The sequence below is a fragment of the Callithrix jacchus genome, chromosome 12 (assembly GCF_049354715.1).
Source record: "Callithrix jacchus isolate 240 chromosome 12, calJac240_pri, whole genome shotgun sequence".
In the NCBI taxonomy this organism is placed as follows: domain Eukaryota; kingdom Metazoa; phylum Chordata; class Mammalia; order Primates; family Cebidae; genus Callithrix; species Callithrix jacchus.
Window position 1 is genome coordinate 6,583,589 of NC_133513.1, and position 20,594 is coordinate 6,604,182.

The 20,594-nt window shown below is 44.7% G+C and overlaps 1 protein-coding gene across 2 annotated transcripts in view; it reads left to right on the forward strand.

Annotated features, from left to right (window-relative positions):
• The window catches only part of HMOX2 (heme oxygenase 2), a 34,771-nt gene that overhangs the window by 975 nt on the left and 13,202 nt on the right, over window positions 1–20,594 (forward strand). The window lies entirely within an intron of this gene.

Consider the following 20,594-nt stretch of genomic DNA (forward strand, 5'->3'; position numbering starts at 1 on the left):
CGGGAGGTGGAGGCTGCAGTGAGCCGAGACCGTGCCATGGTACTCCAGCCTGGGCAACAGAGCGAGACTCCGTCTAAAAAACAAACAGGCCGGGCGCGGTGGCTCACGCCTGTTGTGAACTGAACGCGAGCCCGGGAATCTTGTCCGGCGAGAGGGTCCCAAACCTGGAAGAGAGCGTGCGCCGGAAAAAAAGGAGAAAGAAAAGGAGCGAGGTCTGGAGGGCCACATGCGCTATGCCCATGCAGCAATTTTATTTTTGCAATATGTTCCATTATATACTTTTCTGAAGTTAATGTTGTTTATGCCAGATCAACATACTTAAGTTACAGTAAGCAAGTTACATCCACTAAGTTACGCCCAGTAAGTACTTAACAATTGTAAGCAAGTTATAGTTACGGCCCAGTAAGTTATGGTAAGTTACAGTTACACCCAGTAAGTTACAGTAAGTTACCAAGTGTAAATACCTAAGTTAATATTTTACAATGAAGGTAACAAGGGTCCAAAATGAACACAATCAAGCAATAAACCATAGGGAGCTGAAAGTGGACACAATGCCTCTCAAGTCCTCATATCCATAAAGTAATGTCTGTTAATTATTTTGAATAACATAGTCCGTCTCTTGGTTCTTGCTTTCCCTCAGCTCGACTCCCCCAACCGGGGATCTGTGTCCGGGCTCAAGCTCACCGTATGGCGAGGCCCATTTCCTAGGGGCCTCACACGGGAGCGATCCCACAGATCCCTCACACGCCTCTAATCCCAGCACTTTGGGAGGCTGAGGCAGTCGGATCAAGAGGTATGTGCCTGTAATCCCAGCTACTTGAAGGCTGAGGCAGGAATTACGTGAACCTGGGATGAGGAACCTCGGCGATAGATCGAGACTCTGTCTCAAAAAAAGAAAGAAAAAAGAAGAAAAACAATGCATAATACTTTAATCTGGAGGAATCCCTCTCCTCTCAGCCCCTTGCAAAGCGTTGGGAGTTGATCGTTCTTCCACGTGTAAAACGAGGTCAGTGTTAAGACTCAGCTTAGGACAGGCAGGGTGGCTCACACCTGTAATCCTAGCACTTTGAGAGGCTGACGCAGGTGGATCACCTGAGGTCAGGAGTTCAAGACCAGCCTGGCCATCATGGTGAAACCCTGTCTCTACTAAAAATACAAACAATTAAATGGTGGATTGGTGCCTGCCTGCAGTCCCAGCTACTCAGGAGGCTGGGGCAGGAGAATGGCTTGAACTCGGGAGACAGAGATTGCCGTGAGCTGAGATTGTGCCATTGTACTCCAGCCTGAGTGACAGAGTGCAACTCTGCCTCAAAAAAAAAAAAACAAGAAAAAAACCTCAGCTGAAATGACCTGGCACAGATAATCTTGAACCTGGTGGTCTGCCTACAGATCTTGTGTTGTTTTCCAAATGGAATTGTAGAGATTGGAAAAGGATTATTATTAGTAGTAGTATTTTTGAGGTGGAGTCTTGGCTCACTCCATCCTCTGCCTGTCGGGTTCAAGCGATTCTCCTGCCTCAGCCTCCTGAGTAGCTGGGACTACAGGCGCGTGCTACTGCGCCCAGCTAAATTTTGTATTTTTAGTAGAGGCGGGGTTTCACCATGTTGGTCAGGCTGGTCTACCTCGGCCTTCCAAAGAGCTGAGATTACAGGTGTGAGCCACTGAGGCCGGCTAGGATTATGTTGTTTAAGATGACTTCCTCCTCCCCTTAAACTGTCCTCTCAAATGGGAGGAAGTAAGCTTACTTTTGAATTTCTAGTATAGTGTTAAAACACTGTTTTGATTGAAATTTTAACTTTCTTATTGAAGATTTTAGTGTTTCTTTTGGAAAGGAAGATAAGGAATATAAGTTAGTGAGTCTGTGGTTTATTCATTAGGTTTTTTCAAGAATATCATGTCAGCTTGGCGTGGTGGTGCCATATCTCCACTCTCAGCTGTTTAGGAGGCTAAGGTGGGAGGATCGCATGAGCCCAGAAGTTCGAGGCCAACCTGAGCAACATATGAGACCCTGTCTCCTTAAATAAATAAATAAATAAAATAAAAAGGCCATGCACTGTGGTTCATGCCTGTCATCTCAGCACTTTGAGAGGCCAAAGTGGGAGGATCACTTGAGGCCAGGAATTCAAGACCAACCTGGACAACATAGTACAAACCTGTCTTTGCAAAAAAACACAGAAATTAGCTGGGTGTGGTGGCTGGTGCTTGTAATCACAGCTACTGGGGAGGCTAACTCTGAAGGATCACTTGAGCCTGGGAAGCGGAGGTTGCAGTGAGCTGAGATTGCGTCACTGCACTCCATCCTGGGTGACAGAGTGAGACCCTGTCTCAAAAAAGAAAAACATAAAGAAAAATATCACAAGACGAAATTTGTGCTTACTAGGAGTTCACAGTTAAACAGAACATGTAAGTTTACTTGGTGAAATTAGAAAAAGTTATCAAATACAATGCTTTGGTTAAAACACTGGTGAGGGTGTGGGAATTTGTGGAGCCTTAGAAACACACCCATTGAATGACCTCATCTAACTGGGGATGGAAAGAGGGAAATCCTGTGATTTCCTCCATTGTCTGACTTGATTTCCTTTTCTCCTTTGCTGTGGCAATATGTTGAAATGCTATGAGTCACCAAAGGGGGGGAAATGAGCAACTCTAGAAATGCAAGTGCCAATGAGTTACAGACAATAAAGCATTGACCGCCTTTTGCTCACCCCTCATCAACTCAGTTGAAAACTTGTAAAATTGGACAGCCAGAGCTACCTTGATTTTTTTGTTTGTTTCCTTTTAACAGCTGACTCTTTTCACAGGACAGTTGGGCTTTACATCAGAATTGCATCTAAAACTGGAATATCACTTCTCCAGGAGGAAGATATTTAATTAGAATTGTGTATTTCAATGTAAAATTTGAAATTCAGCTTCTAACTCCTTGGAGAGGAAAGAGATGAAAAATGTGACCTAGGGAAAATCTTGATCTGGGCTGGGTTGCAGTGGCTCACACCTGTAATCCCAGCACTTTGGGAGGCCAAGGCAGGTGGATCATGTGAGGTCAGGAGTTCAAGACCAGCCTGGCTAACATGGTGAAACCCCTTTTCTACTGAAAATACCAGTATTAGCTGGGTGTGGTTTGGGTGCCTGTAGTCCTAGCTACTGGGGAGGCTGAGGAAGAATTGCTTGAACCTGAGGGGGTGGAGGTTGTGGGGAGGTGAGATTGTGCCATTGTAGTCCATCCTGGGTGACAAGAGCGAAACTTCGTCTCAGAAAAAAAATTCTATTAGAGTGAAAAATAAGTGGGATGCTGGCACATGCCTGTAATCTCAGCTATTCTTGGGAGGCTGAGGCAGGAAGACAGGAAGTTAATACTTGATGAGCCTTAGTTTTTGGTGTCTTTGGATGTTGCTTGTTCATGTAAGGGGTTTCCAAACTTTTCTGTTTTTTTTTTTGAGACACAGTCTTGCTCTGTTGCCCAGGCTGGGGTGCATTGATGCGATCTCAGCTCACTGCAACCTCCACCTCGTGAGTTCAGTTGATTCTCCTGCCTCAGCCTCCCTAGTAGCTGGGACTACAGGCACCCGCCACCACGCCTGGCTAATTTTTTGTATTTTTAATAGAGATGGGGTTTAACTTGTAGCAAGATCTCTATCTCCTAACCTCATGATCTGCCTGCCTCGGCCTCCCAAAGTGCTGGGATTACAGGTGTGAGCCACTGAGCCTGGCCCCCAACCTTTCTTTCTTGGTAAAATTGGGATTATGACTGGGAATCTGTGTTTTTAGAGTTGCCCAGGTGATTCTTGTTTGGGGTCCTTGTCTAAAGCACAGGCTGGAAAGAGGAGGGAGTGGACTGGCAGGGAAGATAGAGAGGTAAGTGAATGGAATACCTCGTGAAAAGGAATGGCAGAAGAGGTGATTGTTTAATGGTGAACTGTGCTATTAGTTTGTATGTCAGAGGCCAATGAAGTGGATATTCTCTTCACTTTGCTTAGGGAAAAAATTAATTTTTGTTTCACAAATAGATTTCCTTCTCAGGAGTATCATAGGCCTAATTGTCATAGTTCTCAGTAACTTTAAAAAGACAGTGAGAAAGAGTGACATAACAGACCCATGTCTTGTACCCAGTCTGCCTTTTTCTTTTTTTTTTTTTTGAGACAGAGTCTTGCTCTGTCACACACGCTGGAGTGTGGTAGTACAATCTCAGCTCACTGCCACCTACACCTCCTGGGTTCAATCGATTCTTTAGCCTCAGTCTCCTGAATAGCTGGGATTACAGCTGTATGCCACCGTGCCCAGCTAATGTTTGTATTTTTAGTAGAGATGGAGTTTCACCATGTTGGCCAGGCTGGTCTCCGACTCCTGACCTCAGGTGATCTACCCACCTTGGACTCCCAAAGTGCTGGGATTACAGATGTGAGCCACCACGCCTGGCTTTTTTGTTTGTTTGTTTGTTTTTTGAGACGGAGTTTTGCTCTTGTTACCCAGGCTGGAGTGCAATGGCGTGATCTCGGCTCACCACAACCTCCACCTCCTGGGTTCAGGCAATTCTCCTGCCTCAGCCTCCTGAGTAGCTGGGATTACAGGCACTCGCCACCATGCCCAGCTATTTTTTTTGTATTTTTAGTAGAGGGGGTTTCACCATGTTGACCAGGATGGTCTCAATCTCTTGACCTCGTGATCCATCCACCTTGGCCTCCCAAAGTGCTGGGATTACAGGTGTGAACCACCATGCCCGGCCTTTTTGTTGTTGTTGTTGTTGTTATTGTTGTTTTATGGAGGCTTCCTTACAAAGGCATAATTGAGTACATTATTGGCCTCAGGTGATCAACTCAACCTTTAGGCCTTCTCCCCTCCCCTGAGGTTAAGGGGGTGGGGCTGAAAGTCCTTAGGCAACCAGCCCCCATCCTGAGGCTATCTAGGAGCCCATCAAGAGTTGCTTACTTAGAACAAAAGATGCTCCTATTACCCAGGAAATTCCAAGGATTTAGGCAATTACAAAAGTTTTAGGAGCTCTGTGTCAGGAACTGGGGTTAAAGACCAATATCAGAACGAAAGATTCTCCTAGTGCCCCCATCTACAAAGGTTTTAGGAACTCTATGCCAAAGGAAAAAAAAAAAAAAGAAACAGGAACTCTCTGCCGGAAACCTGGGATGCAGATCAAATATATCTAGACATCTTTTTGTTTGTTTATTTGTTTGTTTGTTTTTTTGAGATGGAGTCTCACCCTGTCGCTAGGCTGGAGTGCAGTGGCATAATCTCGGCTCACTGCAACTTCTGCCTCCTGGGTTCAAGAGATTCTTCCACCTCATCCTCCTGAGTAGCTGGGACTGCAGGCGCATGCCACCATGCCCAGCTAATTTTTGTATTTTTAGTAGAGACAGAGTTTCACCATATTGGCCAAGATGGTCTCTATCTCTTGACCTCTTGATCCACCTGCCTCGACTTCCCAAAGTGCTGAGATTATAGGCGAGAGCCACTGTACTTGGTCATTTGTTTTTGAGACGGAGTCTTGCTGTGACACCCAGGCTGAAGTGCAATTGCACTATCTTGGCTCACTGCAACCTCTCCTTCCGGGTTCAAGCTATTCTCCTGCCTCAGCTTTCCAAGTTGCTGTGATTCAGGTGCATGCTACCACACCTGGCTAATTTTTGTATTTTTAAATGTTTTTTGAGATGGAATCTTGTTCTGTTTCCCAGGCTGGGGTGCAGTGGCACAGTCATGGCTCACTGCAACCTCCACCTCCCAGGTTCAAGCAATTCTTTTCTGCCTCAGCCTCCGGAGTAGATGGGACTACAAGGCACCAGCTACCACACCCAGTTAATTTTGATTTTTAGTAGAGACGGGGTTTCACCATATTGGCTAGGCTGGTCTTGAACTCCTGACCTCATGATCCACCCACTTTGGCCTCCCAAACAATTTTTGTATTTTTAGTAGAGATGGGGTTTCACTGTATTAACCAGGCTGGTCTCGAACTCCTGACCTCAAGTGATCTGCCTGCCTTGGCCTCCCAAAGTGCTGGGATTGCAGGCTTGAGCCACTATGTGCAGCCTCAAATGTACCTGTATATCTTGTTAAAAATTACAGTATCATACCAGTACATATACTCAAATTTTAAAGGAGGAAACACATTCAAGTCCAAATACCTAAAGGTAGAAGGATCAAGAAACAATAATATGAGGTCATTTGATAAGTACATACATTCATTTCTCAGTATCTGTGGGGATTGGTTCCAGGACACCTCAAAGGTACCAAGATTCATGATCCTCAAGTTTCTTATATAAAATGGTATATAGTATTTGCATATAACCTATGCACATCTTCCATATTCTTTAAATCATTTCTAGATTATTTATAATACCTAATATAGTGCTATGTAAATAGTTGTTACACTGTATCATTTACGTGATCATCACAAGGAAAAAAGTCTGTACATTCATAGTACAGATGCAGCCATCATTTTTTTCCCCCCTAAATATTGATTGATTGAGATGAAGTCTTGCTGTGTCATAAAGGCTTGAGTGCAGTGGCACAGTCTTGGCTCACTGCAACCTCTGCCTCCTGGGTTCAAGCAGTTCTCTTGCCTCAGCCTCCCGAGTAGCTGGGATTACAGGTGCCTGCCACCACAGCCGGCTAATTTTTATATTTTTGGTAGAGACGGGGTTTTACCGTGTTGGACAGGCTGGTCTCAAATTCCTAACCTTAACTGATTCGGCCACCTCCACATCCCAAAGTGCTATGATTTCAGGCCTTTTTCTGAAAATATTTTTATTTATTTTATTTATGTTTGAGATGGAGTTTTGCTCTTGTTGCCTGCCCAGGCTGGAGTGCAATGGCGCCATATTGGCTCACCGCAACCTCCGCCTCCTGGGTTCAAGCAATTCTCCTGCCTCAGCCTCCCAAGTAGCTGGCATTACAGGCATGCACCACCACGCCTGGCTAATTTTGTATTTTTAGTAGAGACGGGGTTTCTCCATGTTGGTCAGGCTGGTCTCGAACTCCTGAACTCAGGTGATCCACCCACCTTGGCCTCCCAAAATGCTGGGATTACAGGCATGAGCCACTGTGCCTGGCCTTCTGAATATTTTTAATTTGAGGTTGGTTGAATCCACAGATGTGGAGCCGACAGATATGGAGTGCTGACTACTGTGTTGAGCTTGAAAGGTGTACAGAGTATAGCATTGAGTGGATGTGCAAATACAACAACAAACCTATCATAGTCTTTATATACTAGGGGTTGGTAGTAACTTTGGGAAGACACAAAATTACTTGGTAAGGTGTATGAGAGTTTTGAGAGGCCAGGGAAGTTAAAGAGCTGAGAAGTGGAGAAAATGGGAGAACTTGCACTGGACCCACTAGGACAGAGTAGGAAGAGAAGGAAGAAGCCAAAGAAAGAAGAAACCCTTTTTACAGCACACAGGGTCTTACTGAAAACATTACCCATAAAAAGAGAGTGTCACTGATAAAGAGACTCCTTTTAGAACAAGAATTCTTAACCTGAAATTCTGGGTCCACAGATGACCATTGGAAGCTTGTGGTTGCTCTGGAATGACATAGGCAACGTTTTGTTGTTGTTGTTGTTGTTGTTGTTGTTTTGAGACCAAGTCTCACTTTGTCACCCAGGCTGGAGTGCAGTGGCACAATCTCGGCTCACTGCACCTCTGCCTCCTAGATTCAAGTGATTCTCATGCCTCAGCCTCCTAAGTAGCTGAGATTATATGTGCATGGCATGATGCCCGGCTAATTTTTGTATTTTTAGTAGAGACAGGGTTTCACCCTGTCGGCCAGGCTGGTCTTGAACTCCTGACGTCAGGTGATCCACCCACCTTGGTCTCCCAAAGTGCTGGGATTACAGGCATGGGACACTGTGCCTGGCCACAGGCAACAATTTTAAACTATATGATTGTCCTGGAGAATCTGAAGGCTTATTCTGATTCTGAAAGGGATTTGCAACCAAAAAAGCATAAGGATCGTTCTGACAGATACCCTTTCTTCCTGTCTTCTTCAGAAGTACACATCTCTGAATTTGTGTCTTCAAATGAGGAATTATTTGAGTAAAGACAGAAATCCTAGAACATTCCTTTGTAAACAAACTGCCTTTTACCAAACACCAATTGTCAAGGGACTTGCCTGAATACTTGTCCAAAGGACAGCGTGTCCCCGTGTGTAGGCAGTAGTCTAATCTGGTTCTAGGAGAGGACTGCTGAGGCCACAGCAACTCAACTGGCTAGTGTGGGTAAGGCAGAGGTGTTTAAAGCTCAGGGTCTGCCCTTAGGAACCCTGTAGTCAAGGACAGCTGATTAGAGTGTGTGCTTGTCCCTAATGCAGGGTTAGAGCTAAGTACGAATTCTGGGGATGAGGTGAGTTGAAGACACAGAAATCACATGCTTTTTTTGGAAGGTCATGAAGTTTTTAAGGAGCTAATGGGCAGTTGGAAATGATGTGTGACAGAGTAGCGGGAGCTCTGGCCCAGCGGCCAGAAAGCTCTGGGTAGGTCAGGTCTGGGAACTATGGCTAATCCAGGACCAGCTTCCCACTACTGTTTGGGACATACGGGCTTAAAAGACCATGCCCAGAGCCGCTGGTCACTTAGCACAGATAGTGGGAGATGGTAGCCAGCAAATGTTTAATTGTGTGTCTTATGTCCCGTAGATCACACCTGAGCAAAGTAGGCCAAACTCAAGGTCCTGAGGGGACTGAGGAGTTGCGCTCAGTCCCCTTTGGCCCTTCTTTCTCTTTCTCTCCTCATTTTAAGTATGAAAGCTTACTTATTTCCTTTATGTATCGGGCTTGTGTGTAGGGTTTTGTTTGAAAAAAGACTTGAGGCTGGGCACAGTGGCCAATCCCAGTAATTTGTGAGACCGAGGAGAAACTCCATCTCAAAAAAAAACAAAACAAACAAAAAGGCTTGAGAATACCTCTCACAGCAATGGAGAACCTACATTCCTACCTGAGCTGTTGGACAGTTGCCCTTTTCATCTTGTCTAATTTTTTCTAAAGTTATTTATTCATTGTTGCTTAATCATGTCCTCAGTCAATAGTTGATGTTCTGGACTATTTGAATTTCCTCTGAATAATGATTAATGGAGGTCATGATGTTTGACCCGTTCTGGGAACTCTTGGGAATTAAAGGAATTAAACTCTTGGGCATTAAACTTCATTTTAATGTGTATATTTATGGGTGCTGCCTCATTGGAGAAGATTATAACAGGAAGTTACTCCATTTCACAGCACATTTCTGGGATTTTTTATTTTTATTTTTCTATTTTCATTAAATTATGATAACTGTAACATTTCCCTTTGCAATAATGATAACCTAAGGCCTTGGTGTTTCCTCCAGAATGTGCATAGATACAGGATGTGGGTTTGTTACAAAGTTTTATAACTATTGCCTTTTTGTGGCTGACCCCTTCCCTAGAGAACAACATGAAAAGACCTTGCTGCTGCTATGAAACCCAGACTCTAAGGACAACTTGGGGACACTGGATTTTTTTTCACAGATGCAGACATCAAGGAGTCAGTGGTTTGTGTATGTGTTGAATGGAGAAGACTGGCAAGCACTTGCTACTATGACTGTTAAAAATATGCCTGTACATTTCTTTTTCTTTTTGAGATGGAGTCTTGCTCTGTTACCGAGGCTGGAGTGCAGTGGCACGATCTTGGCTCACTGCAACCTCCACCTCCTGGGTTCAAGTGATTCTCCTGCCTCAGCCTTCCCAGTAGCTGGGACTACAGGCTTGTGCCACCATGCCCAGATAATTTTTTCCTTTTTTTTAGTAGTAGAGACAGTGTTTCACCATGTTAGCCAGGATGGTCTCAATTTCCTGACCTCGTGATCCGCCTGCCTTGGCCTCCCAAAGTGCTAGGATTACAAGTGTGAGCCACCATGCCTAGCCTACTTTTTTTTTTTTTTTTTGAGACAGACTCTCACTCTGTCACCCAGGCTGGAGTGCAGTGGTGCATTTTTGGCTCACTACAACCTCCACCTCTTGGGCTCAAGCAGTCCTCCTGCCTCAGCCTCCGGAGTAGCTGGGGTGCCATCACGCCCAGCTAATTTTTGTAGAGACAGGTTTTTTGATAGAGATGGGGTTTTTGCCATGTTGCTTAGGCTGGAGTACATTTATTTATATAAGGAGGTGGCAGGTAACGCAATGTTATGCTATCAGTGAGGCTTTCGGAGACCATAAACCAAAATCTAAAAGGTACACTCTCAGTAGTTGTATCTGTGGAATGTAAGGAAGCTGGTTTTAAGACCAATGTAATGCAGCATTTTCCCTTCATATATGAAACAGTGAGTTATTCGAGCACAAAGCATCAAATGCTTGATTCCACCCATAAGGCCATTCTCATCTTTCACCAAATGTTTAGTCACTAGGCAGTCATCATTCTCCCTTCCTCCCTCCATCTCTCCCTTTCTCCCTTCCGTGATTTTTTCTGCAGTGGCACACTCATGAGCTCAAGTGATTCACCTCAGCCTTACGAGTAGCTGGAACTACAAGCACTCACCACCACATCCAGCAAATTTTATTTATTTATTTATTTATTTTGGAGACAGAGTCTCGCTCTGTCACCAGATGCCAGGCTGGAGTGCAGTGGTGGGATCCTGGCTCACTGCAACTTCTGCCTCCTGGGTTCAAGCAATTCTCCTGCCTCAGCCTCCCAAGCAGCTGGGACTACAGGCACATGCCACCACGCCCAGCTATTTTTTTTATTTTTTAGTAGAGACGGGGTTTCACCATGTTGGCCAGGATGGTCTCAATCTCTTGACCTTGTGATCCGCCCGCCTTGGCCTTCCAAAATGCTGGGATTACAGGCGTGAGCCACCGCACCCAGCCCTAATTTTATTTTTAAAATTTTTTTGAGACAGAGTCCTACTCTATCACATAGACTGGAGTGCAGTGGCATGATCTTGGCTCACTGCAACTTCTGCCCCCTGGGTCAGGTTATCCTCCCACCTCAGCCTCCCAGGTAGCTGGTACTACCAGTGTGTGCCACCATGCTCTGCTAAGTTTTTTGTTTTTTGTTTTGTCCCTCCAGCGTAGCTTTACTGCGTTAACTCTGCTAAGTTTTGTATTTTTTTGTAGAGACAGGGTTTTGCCATGTTGGCCAGGCTTGTTTGGAACTCCTGTACTCAAGCTATCCATCTGCCTTGGTCTCCCAAAGTACTGGGATTACAGGCATGAGCCATGTGCCCAGCCTCATCCAGCTAATTTTATGATTTTTTTTTTTTTTGGTAGTGACAGGGATCTCCCTATGTTGCCCAGGCTAACCTTAAACTCCTGGTGTCAAGTGATCCTCCTGCCTCAGCCTCCCAAAGTGTGTTGGGAATATAAATGTGAGCCACCACACCGGGCCTATTATTCTTATAGCTGAGATTCACCTTAATTGCTCTCTGTCATCAGCACTTTAAGAATGCCTCAATTTTGAGAACACCTTGTATTCTAGAAATCATTCATTTAGTTGACAAACCCTGACTGGTGTGTAGTTGAGCAGTAGGAGGCAAAGATAAATGAACTGTAATCTGGGAAACAAACATAAACAGATAAATACTGTAACAAGCTACAAGTGCTAGGCTAGATCATAAAAGGCTTACTTAGGTAGTTCTGAATGTAATACCAGGTCTACAGTATTATCACTTACATTGTTTTTTGGATCTTATGTTTAGAAGCAGCACAACCTTTTTTGGGGGGAGGAACTATAGCAAGGAATAGGGGAGCTGTTCTGACTATAGCCAGGTATGGGAGGCCCACAGCCTTTCCTGCTTTGCCTCCTGTTCAAAGCCACCCTCCCTGCTGTTTGCAGAGAAATGACTCAATGGAGCTCCAAGGAAGTACTGTAGCTAGCTGGTAGCAGACCTGGTAGTAGAAGTTAGTTCTTCTGATTCTTAGCTTACTAGACTGATAAACGATAATCAGACTTCTCCCAGTTGTATGTTCCATCCCACAAAGAAAGTCAATTAATACTTTTTTTTTTTTGAGACGGAATCTTGGTCTGTCACCAGACTGGATTGCAGTGGCATGATCTTGGCTCACTGCCACTTCCACCTCCCAGGTTCAAGTGATTTTCCTGCCTCAGCCTTCTGAGTAGCTGAGATTATAGGCGTGTGACACCACACTCAGCTAATTTTTCTATTTTTATTAGAGACAGGGTTTCACTATGTTGGCCGGGATGGTCTTGATCTCTTGACCTCATGATCCACCTGCCTAGGCTTCCCAAAGTACTCCGACTACAGGCCTGAGCCACTGTGCCCAGCCAATAAACACATTTCTGTCAGGATCTTCAGCCTGCCTGGCTTTGTTACTGAGCTTGTTTTAATTGTTTTATTGAGTATAATCAATTGCATCAATAATCCTAGCACTTTGGCAGTCGGAGGTGGATCACGAGGTCAGGAGATCAAGACCATCCTGGCTAACATGGTGAAACCCTGTCTCTACTAAAAATACAAAAAATTAACTGGGCATGGTGGCGCACACCTGTAGTCCAGCTACTTGGGAGGCTGAGACAGGAGAATCGCTTGAACCTGGGAGGCAGATGTTGCAGTAAGCCAAAATCGCATCACTGCACTCCATCCTAGGCAATAGAGCAAGACTCCATCACAAAAAATACAAAAGTAAAAATGTTTAGCTTCTAGAGATCCAAATACATAGAAGTAAGGCCTGTTCCTGGGAAGGTACTGTAATCCTTTCCATTGTTATTTGTGGGCAGTGGCAAGTTGCCTCTCCTACTAATAGCATCTTTTGTGTTTTTGGTAGAAATTCTGTTTCCTCAGAAATCTATGTTAACATATTAGAAAAAGGTGACTAATAGTCTCATCTCTAAATTGATGAAGGGATGAGAGGGTTATTAGATTTATGTCCTCTGTAGGTGGGACTTGGTAACTCATGCTTGTAATCTCAGCACTTTGGGAGGTCCATACGGGTGGATCATCTGAGGTTGGGAGTTTGAGACCAGCCTGATCAACATGGTGGAACCCCATCTCTTAAAAAAACAAGATTCATGTTCTCTTTTGAATGTGTACTGCTTTTGTGGTTTAGCAGGGTTTCTTAATGTTAATGCTGTTGACATTTTGGGCTGGATCATTTTGTGGTAGTGGAATGTGTGTGTGTATGCTTGTGTATGCAAGCATGTGTGTGTGCATGTGTGTGATTTCTGTGCATAATAGGACATTGAGCAGTATCCCTGACTTCTGCCTACTATTGCCAGTAGCACATTCCCATCTTTCAGTTGTGACAATTAAACATGTCTGCAAACATTGCCATATCTCCAACCGGTTCCTTGGGGAAAAATTGGCCTCCGGTGAAGAAACACTGGATTGGAGATTGTTTGTCATGAGATAAAAATGCAAATAAGATTTCTCACAGGATTAAGTAAATTTTCAGTTACCTAACTATATCTTTACTTTTTATAAGTTGCTCTAAAGAAACAAAAGTGTGCCCTGTCTTCCATCCTGGACGGGCCAGTTACTGGAAGGGCCTTCACCCAACTCGTGTTCAGGATCTCTTTGAAGGAGTTAAACTAAAAGGATTATCTTTTGCAAAAGATAGAGTATCCTTTTAGTTTAACTCCTTAGGTCTTTTGCAAAATTTACTTTGCTAGGCTGGGCACTGTGGCCCACTCCTGTAATCCTAGCACTTTGGGAGGCCAACGTGGCTGGATTTCTTGAGCTCAGGAGTTTGAGACTCGCCTGGGCAACATGGTAAAACTCCACCTCTACAAAAAATACAAAAAAAATTAGCTGGGCATGGTGTTGTATGTCTGTAATCCCAGGTACTTTCGGGGCTGAGGTGGGAGGATCACTTGAACTCAGGAGGTCGAGGCTGCAGTGGGCCAAGATTGTGCTGCTGCACTCCAGCCTGGGTGACAAAGTGAGACCCTGTCTCATAAAAAAAAATTATTTTGCTAGAAATTCCAAGATTTTTCCTTTCTTTTATTTTTTCTCAGTCTTTAAGTAGATAGGACCACAGGTGTGTGCCACTCCCCCATACCCTCTTCTGCCTGCCAGCTGATTAAATTTTTTTTTTTTAAGAGATGGGGTCTTCCTGTGTTGCCCAGGCCAGTCCCAAACTCCTTGGCTCAAGCAATCCCTCTGCCTTGACCTCTCAAAGTGCTGGGATTACAGACATGAGCGTTGGGCTCAGCCATTACTTTTAAATTGCAACTGACGTTTTCTTTAGTTTATTAATGAGTACCATATGATGTCACAGTTTTATAACTCATTTATCTCATTTAATTCTTGTACCTACCTTGTGGAATTATTATCACTGTCCTTTATAGATGAAGAAAGAATTAAGTAGCTGGCCCAAGTCTACCCAACTGGGATGGGCAGAACCAGGGTTTGCTCTTGGTTGTGCCTATCTAAAGCCTGTGCTTTAACCACATCCATGTGCTGCCTCTTGGCCGCTGTGTGGCCAGTAGATTCTCTCATGGCCAGGCTCATCTTAGTTAACATTTGTTCGGTGCCTACCATGGCTCAGGCTCTAGAAATCATTGTAAAATCCAGTCCACTGCCCCAGCTCCTCATGTGTCTTTTGAACACATTAGTATTGTGCTTTATAGAAAGGACTTCTGTGCATAGGCCTGCTGTTAGACTTGTTGAACTCATCTTCTAGAAACTTTCATTCAGATGGAGGGATTTGGTCTTCTTATCATAGAATATATACAGAAATACAAATATTTAAAATTATATCGGTGGCTCACGCCTGTAATCCCAGCACTTTGGGAGGCCAAGATGGGTGGATAACTTGAGGTCAGGAGTTCGAGACCAGCCTGGCCAACATGGTGACACCCCATCTCTAAAAATAAATAAATAAATAAATAAATAAAATAAAATAAAATAAAATTATATCTGAATAAATAGTCACATATGCTATTTATACAGCTAGCAAGCCAAGTGACTGTTGTGAATGGAGGCCATGTCCTGGGAATTTCATGATAGTGAGGAAAGTAGAAAACACGGCTGGAAATTTAACACATTGACTGGGCGGCATAGTGCATGGTGATCTCTTTTCTCCACCGTACAGTCCTGAAAGGTTTCTTTGAAGAGCTGGAGTGTCTAGAAAGCTTTCCTAGAAAACTAGTGTACATTTTGCTAAGTAATCACTGTATCACTTCAATTTTCTGCTCTTTAAGTGTGGTTAAGAGGTGTGTTACGAATAATTTATTACTAACAATGAAGTTTATGAATGCTGTGCCTTTAAAAAAATAAGTTTGGGCTGGATGCAATGGCTCATGCTTGTAATCCCTGCACTTTGGGAGGCTGAGGGAGGCAGATCGCTTGAGTCCGGGAGTTTGAGACCAGCCTGGACAACATGGTGAAACCCTGTCTCTACTAAAAATACTAAAATTAACTAGGTGTGGTGGCATGTGCCTGTAGTCCTAGCTGGAGGATTACTTGAGCCTAGGAAGTCCAGGCTGCAGTGAGCTATGATCACACCACTGCACTCCAGCCTGCATGAAAAAGTGAGACTGTCCTGAAAAAAACAACACAAAAAAGTTTGGCCAGGCATGGTGGCTCATGGCTACAATTATAGCTCTTTGGGAGGCCAAAGTGGGAGGATTGTTGAAGCTAGGAGCTGAAGACCAGCCTGGGTTTGAGATTATCAAATTTAAAGATTATCCCTGTAAGTTGGCTCTCATTCTGAGAGTTTGTTTAGAGTAGAAGAGAGGGCTGCATTTACAGCTAATTGCTAGTAATTTCACATCACCTGCAATATATTCTCTGTATACTCTGTCCTACTACTCCTATGGAATGTTGTCATTCATGTGCAAATCAGGTCCCATATACTGAGGGAGGAAAACAGTTGAGGAACTCTATTTTTAGGAACTCTTGGTGTCTTGTGCATTAAGATAGGGAGTCAGTGGGTAAGAAGGAAGCATATTCCACTCCCCTTACCACTCCTTTGTTGTAGGTAGAGCCTGCTGGTAGTGCTGGGAAAGCAGACCATCTTCCTTTGAGCAAGTCCAATGCTGGTGCTAGTTCCTTCCCACCATAGGCACAGTCTGTGTAGTGTGAGCCAAAGTCGTGGAGTTACTGGTTCTTGGCCTGGGCTTGTTTCCTTGCCCCAACTCCAGCCCCCACCAGAATCTGGGCAGTCATTGTGAAGAACCCTAGGAATAATACCTTACTCTATAGGCCTGTGGAAACATGTAAAGATGCCTTGCAGGCCCAGAGTAAGAAATTGGAGCCACCTTGTTCGATTGTCCTATGGAATTGCTAACTTTACAAAAAGTTTATGTTCTATCCATTGCACTACCATTTCTGAGGCACAATATCTTTCACTAGGCAGAAAGACTGCTTAGATTTTAAACACTCAATACATGCTTGGCACAGTTTCATTGCAGTGGTGTGATCTCGGCTCACTGTAACCTCCATCTTCCGGGTTTAAGCGATTCTCCTGCCTCAGCCTCCTGAGTAGCTGGGACTACAGGCCCACACCAGCATGCCCGGCTAATTATTGTATTTTTTAGTAGAGACGGGGCTTCACTGTGTTGGCCAGGATGATCTTGATCTCTTGACCTCGTGATCCATCCACCTTGTCCTCCCAAAGTGCTGGGATTACAGGTGTGAGCCACCGCGCCCAACCAGTTTCAGATTCTTGAAACCAGATAGTCTATTTCTCTTTAGGAAATAGTTACTATAGCAATGGGTGCTATAGAGATGTGCAGACCCTCTTGTGACCTCCCTTTGGTGTAAGGATGTCCTGGAGCCCCCGGCTTCATTGTCCACTAAGATCTGGCAGGTCTAATTGCCTCTCTTCAGGCACTGAGTGGTGGGGTATGCCATCCTCCTCTGCTGGAACCAGCATTGGCCTGCCCTGTTAGTCAACAAAAATAGATGTCACCAAGGAACAGTCTTCTCAGGTTGTTGTGTAATCTAAGTGAGCCAAGGTGAGTGTTTTGGGGACAGGCAGTGTCAGCTTCGAATCTTCAACTGGGCCTGAGCAGTTATTTCTCAGAAATAATAGAATCTTGCTCACTTTTTTTTATTTAGATGAAATCTTGCTCTGTCACCCAGGCTGGAGTGTAGTGGTTCGATCTCAGCTCACTGCAATCTCCACCTCCTGGGTTCAAGAGATTCTTCTGCCTCAGCCTCCTATGTAGCTGGGATTATAGGCATGCCCCACCACGCCTGGCTAATAATTGTATTTTTAGTAGAGAAAAGTCTCACCATGTTACCCAGGCTGCTCTCGAACTCCTGACCTCAAGTGATCTGCCTGCCTTGGCCTCCCAAACAGCTGGGATTACAGGCATGAGTCATCATGCCTGGCCTCTTGCTCATTTTTCATACTAAAACAATAAATTACAGGCTATGGTTTAACCTCTACACTGTATGCATGAGTGCAGTGTGGTAGAGTGCCTCTGTAGCTCATAACCTCAGTTTCCATGTTGCTAGCAATCTGTGGTGACACCATACCAATCTCACATGCAGGAACCAATGAGGATTAGCCTGGAACACAAGAGGAGTCACCTTGCATTCAGAATAACTCAAGTTTAGTCTCAACTTTAGTGTTAGCTCTCTGAGTAACCTTGCCCGTGTTAATTCTCTTGATCTTAGTTTCGAACAGGCTTAAAAGTGGTTTAGCCTGGTATACCCAGTCTGTCGGATTTATAGTCTGGTGCTCTCTTGGGTGAACTTGAGGGCCTTCTCCCAGGACAGAATGGCTTCTTTGGAGGGGGCGGCGGGGGGGGATTATTTATTTATTTTTAATTAAATTAAAATTTTAAATTTATTTGAGACAGAGTCTTGCTCTTTCGCCGGGTAGAGTGCAGTGGTGCTATCTCAGCTCACTGCAGCCTCTGCCTCCTGGGTTCAAGCGATTCTTCTGCCTCAGTCGATAGAAGGTTATCCCAAGTAGCTGGGATTACAGGCATGCGCCACCATGCCCGGCTAATTTTGTATTTTTAGTGGAGACACGGTTTCTCCGTGTTGGTCAGGCTGGTCTCCTTGGCCTCCCAAAGTGCTGGGATTACAGGCGTGAGCTACCACACCCAGCACCCAGGTAATTTTTTGTTTGTATTTTTTTCGTATCTTTTGACCTTGTGATCCCCCTGCCTCAGCCTCCCAAAGTCCCAGGAATACAGGTGTGAGCCACCGCACCCAGCTAAAAAATGTTATTTTATTTTATTTTTGTAGAGATGAGAGTCTCACTATGTTACCTAGGCTGGTCTCAAACTCCTGGGCTCAAGTGATCCTCTGCCTCAGCCTCCCAAAGTGCAGAGATTACAGGTGTGGGCTACCAGGCCTAGCCTCCAGGAATGGCTTTTAAGGCTTCAGGCTATTTGGCGAGAGGAAAGCACCTGGGAGCTGATAGTATTCTCAGGTTTCCCAAAATGGCAGTTCCTAATAAGCACCTTAATCACCTACTATTTTTTCCCCACTCCCAAATGCTATTTACAGTCCCTGTTTATAATAGAAGCTGAGACTTAAAGGTGACAATTTTTGTGCCTGTGTGAAAGGAAACATGACTGAGTCCACTTATCCACAAGATACCTTCTTTCAAGGTTGTTCAATGTTGGAATAATTTTTGCTTGATGGTAACCTAGGGATGACCCAAGGTTTCATCTGCATTTCCTCTTTTAAAGCCAGCTCTGTGGGATGTGAAGAGCTCTGTCCCTTTAAAAATCCCACCAGTGCCAGGTGCAGTCACTCACATTTGTAATCTCAGCACTTTGGGAGGCTGAGGTGGGCGGATCACGAGGTCAGGAGATTGAGACCATCTTGGCTAACATGGTGAAACCCTGTCTCTACTAAAAATACAAAAAATTAGCCAGGCATGGTGTCACATTCCTGTAATCCCAGCTACTCGGAAGGCTAAGGCAGGAGAATTGCTTGAACCTGGGAGGTGGAGGTTGCAGTGAGTCGAGATCGTGCCACTGCACTCCAGCCTGGGTAACAGAGTGAGACTGGTCTCAAAAAAAAAAAATTCCTCCAGAACCATTTTAGAATTAATTCAGGGCTTCACCCCTCCCCTTCCTGGTACTGCTTATGGGACTAAAGAATTCTTACCTTCCCAGCCCTGGGACCCATTGTCCTTATATAAAGTGAGGTGGCAGTCAGGGAACAGGGGCGAGTCTTACGTTTATTTCGGTTATAACAGGAGTAATAGGAAGACTTTACCAGGAGTCATTGTTATGTCAGCCATGGTAGATTCCAGGCTGCTTCTTTGAACTCTTTCTAGTGTTTCAGGTTTTGCCCTTGGTGTCTGCCTTCTCAGTTGTATTTCAACTGCTTGCTCACTTGTCTTCTCTAATCAGAAAAGCCTGCAGTCCGGATGCGGTGGCTCATGCCTGTGTCCCAGCACTTTGGGAGGCTGAGGTTGGGGGATCATGAGGTCAGGAGTTTGAGACCAGCCTTGCCAGCATGGTGAAACCCTGTCTCTACTAAAAATACAAAAAAAGTTATTAGCCGGGCACAGTGGTGCGAGCCTGTAGTCTCACATACTCGGGCGGCTGAGGTAGGAGAATTGTTTGAACCCAGCAGCAGGCGGGGGTTCCAGTGAGCAGCGATCGCGCCTTTACACTCCAGCCTGGTTATACTCCAGCCTGGCGACATAGCGAGACTTCGTCTCGAAAAAAGAAAATAAAAAGCCTGCAGGAAAAGTCTTGATTTCTCAAACTGATATCAGTTGGTTTTTTTTTTTATTGAATATATTTTTTGAGATGTGGGAGAGTTTCACTTTGTTGCCCAGGATCGTGCTGAATTCTTGGCCATAATTGATTCTCTGCCTCAGCGTTCCAAAGTGCAGAGATTACAGGCTTGAGCTTCCGCATCTGGTCTGTTGTCAGTTTTTGAGGTTACTTAAGAGGCTAACGCCTTTAGATTAGTTTTCAGTTGTTTTGCTTTGTCCTCCCTTCTTGCCCAAACGTACAAGTGCTTATTTAGTAAATCTGAGTCAAGTGCTTTGTGTCCCCAGAGTTCCCACTTTTCCAAGATTCACGTCTTCTTTTTTTTTTTTTTTAAATTGAGACAGTCTCACTCTCTCACCCAGGCTGGAGTGTAATGGCACTATAGGCTCACTGCAACGTCCACCTCCTGGGTTCATAAGATTCTCATGCCTCAGCCTCCCAAGTAGCTGGGACCTACAGGCACCCATCACCACACCTGGCTAATTTTTTTTTTTTTTTTTGAGATGGAATCTCGCTCTGTCGCCAGGCTGGAGTGCAGTGGCACAGCTTTATATTTTTAGTAGAGATGGGGTTTCACCATGTTGGCCAGGCTGGTCTTGAACTCCTGACCTTAAGTGATCTACCCACCTTGGCCTCCTAAAGGGCTGGGATTACAGGCGTGAGCCATCACACCCAACTGGACTCAAGTCTTGCTGTTTTGTTTTGTTTTGTTTTGTTTTGTTTTTGAGTCTCACTCCCTCGCCAGGCTGGAGTGCAATGGTGTGATCATAGCTCACTGCAGACTTGAACTCCTGGGGTCAAAGGATCCTCCTGCCTCAGTTTCCTGAGTGGTTGGGACTACAGGCATGTGTCATTACACCTGGCTAATTATTTTATTTTTCATAGAGATGAGGTCTGGCTGTGCTGGCCGGGCTAGTCTTGAATTCCTAGGTGATCCTCCCACTGTGGCCTCCCAAAGTGCTGGAATTACAGGTGTGAGCCACCACACC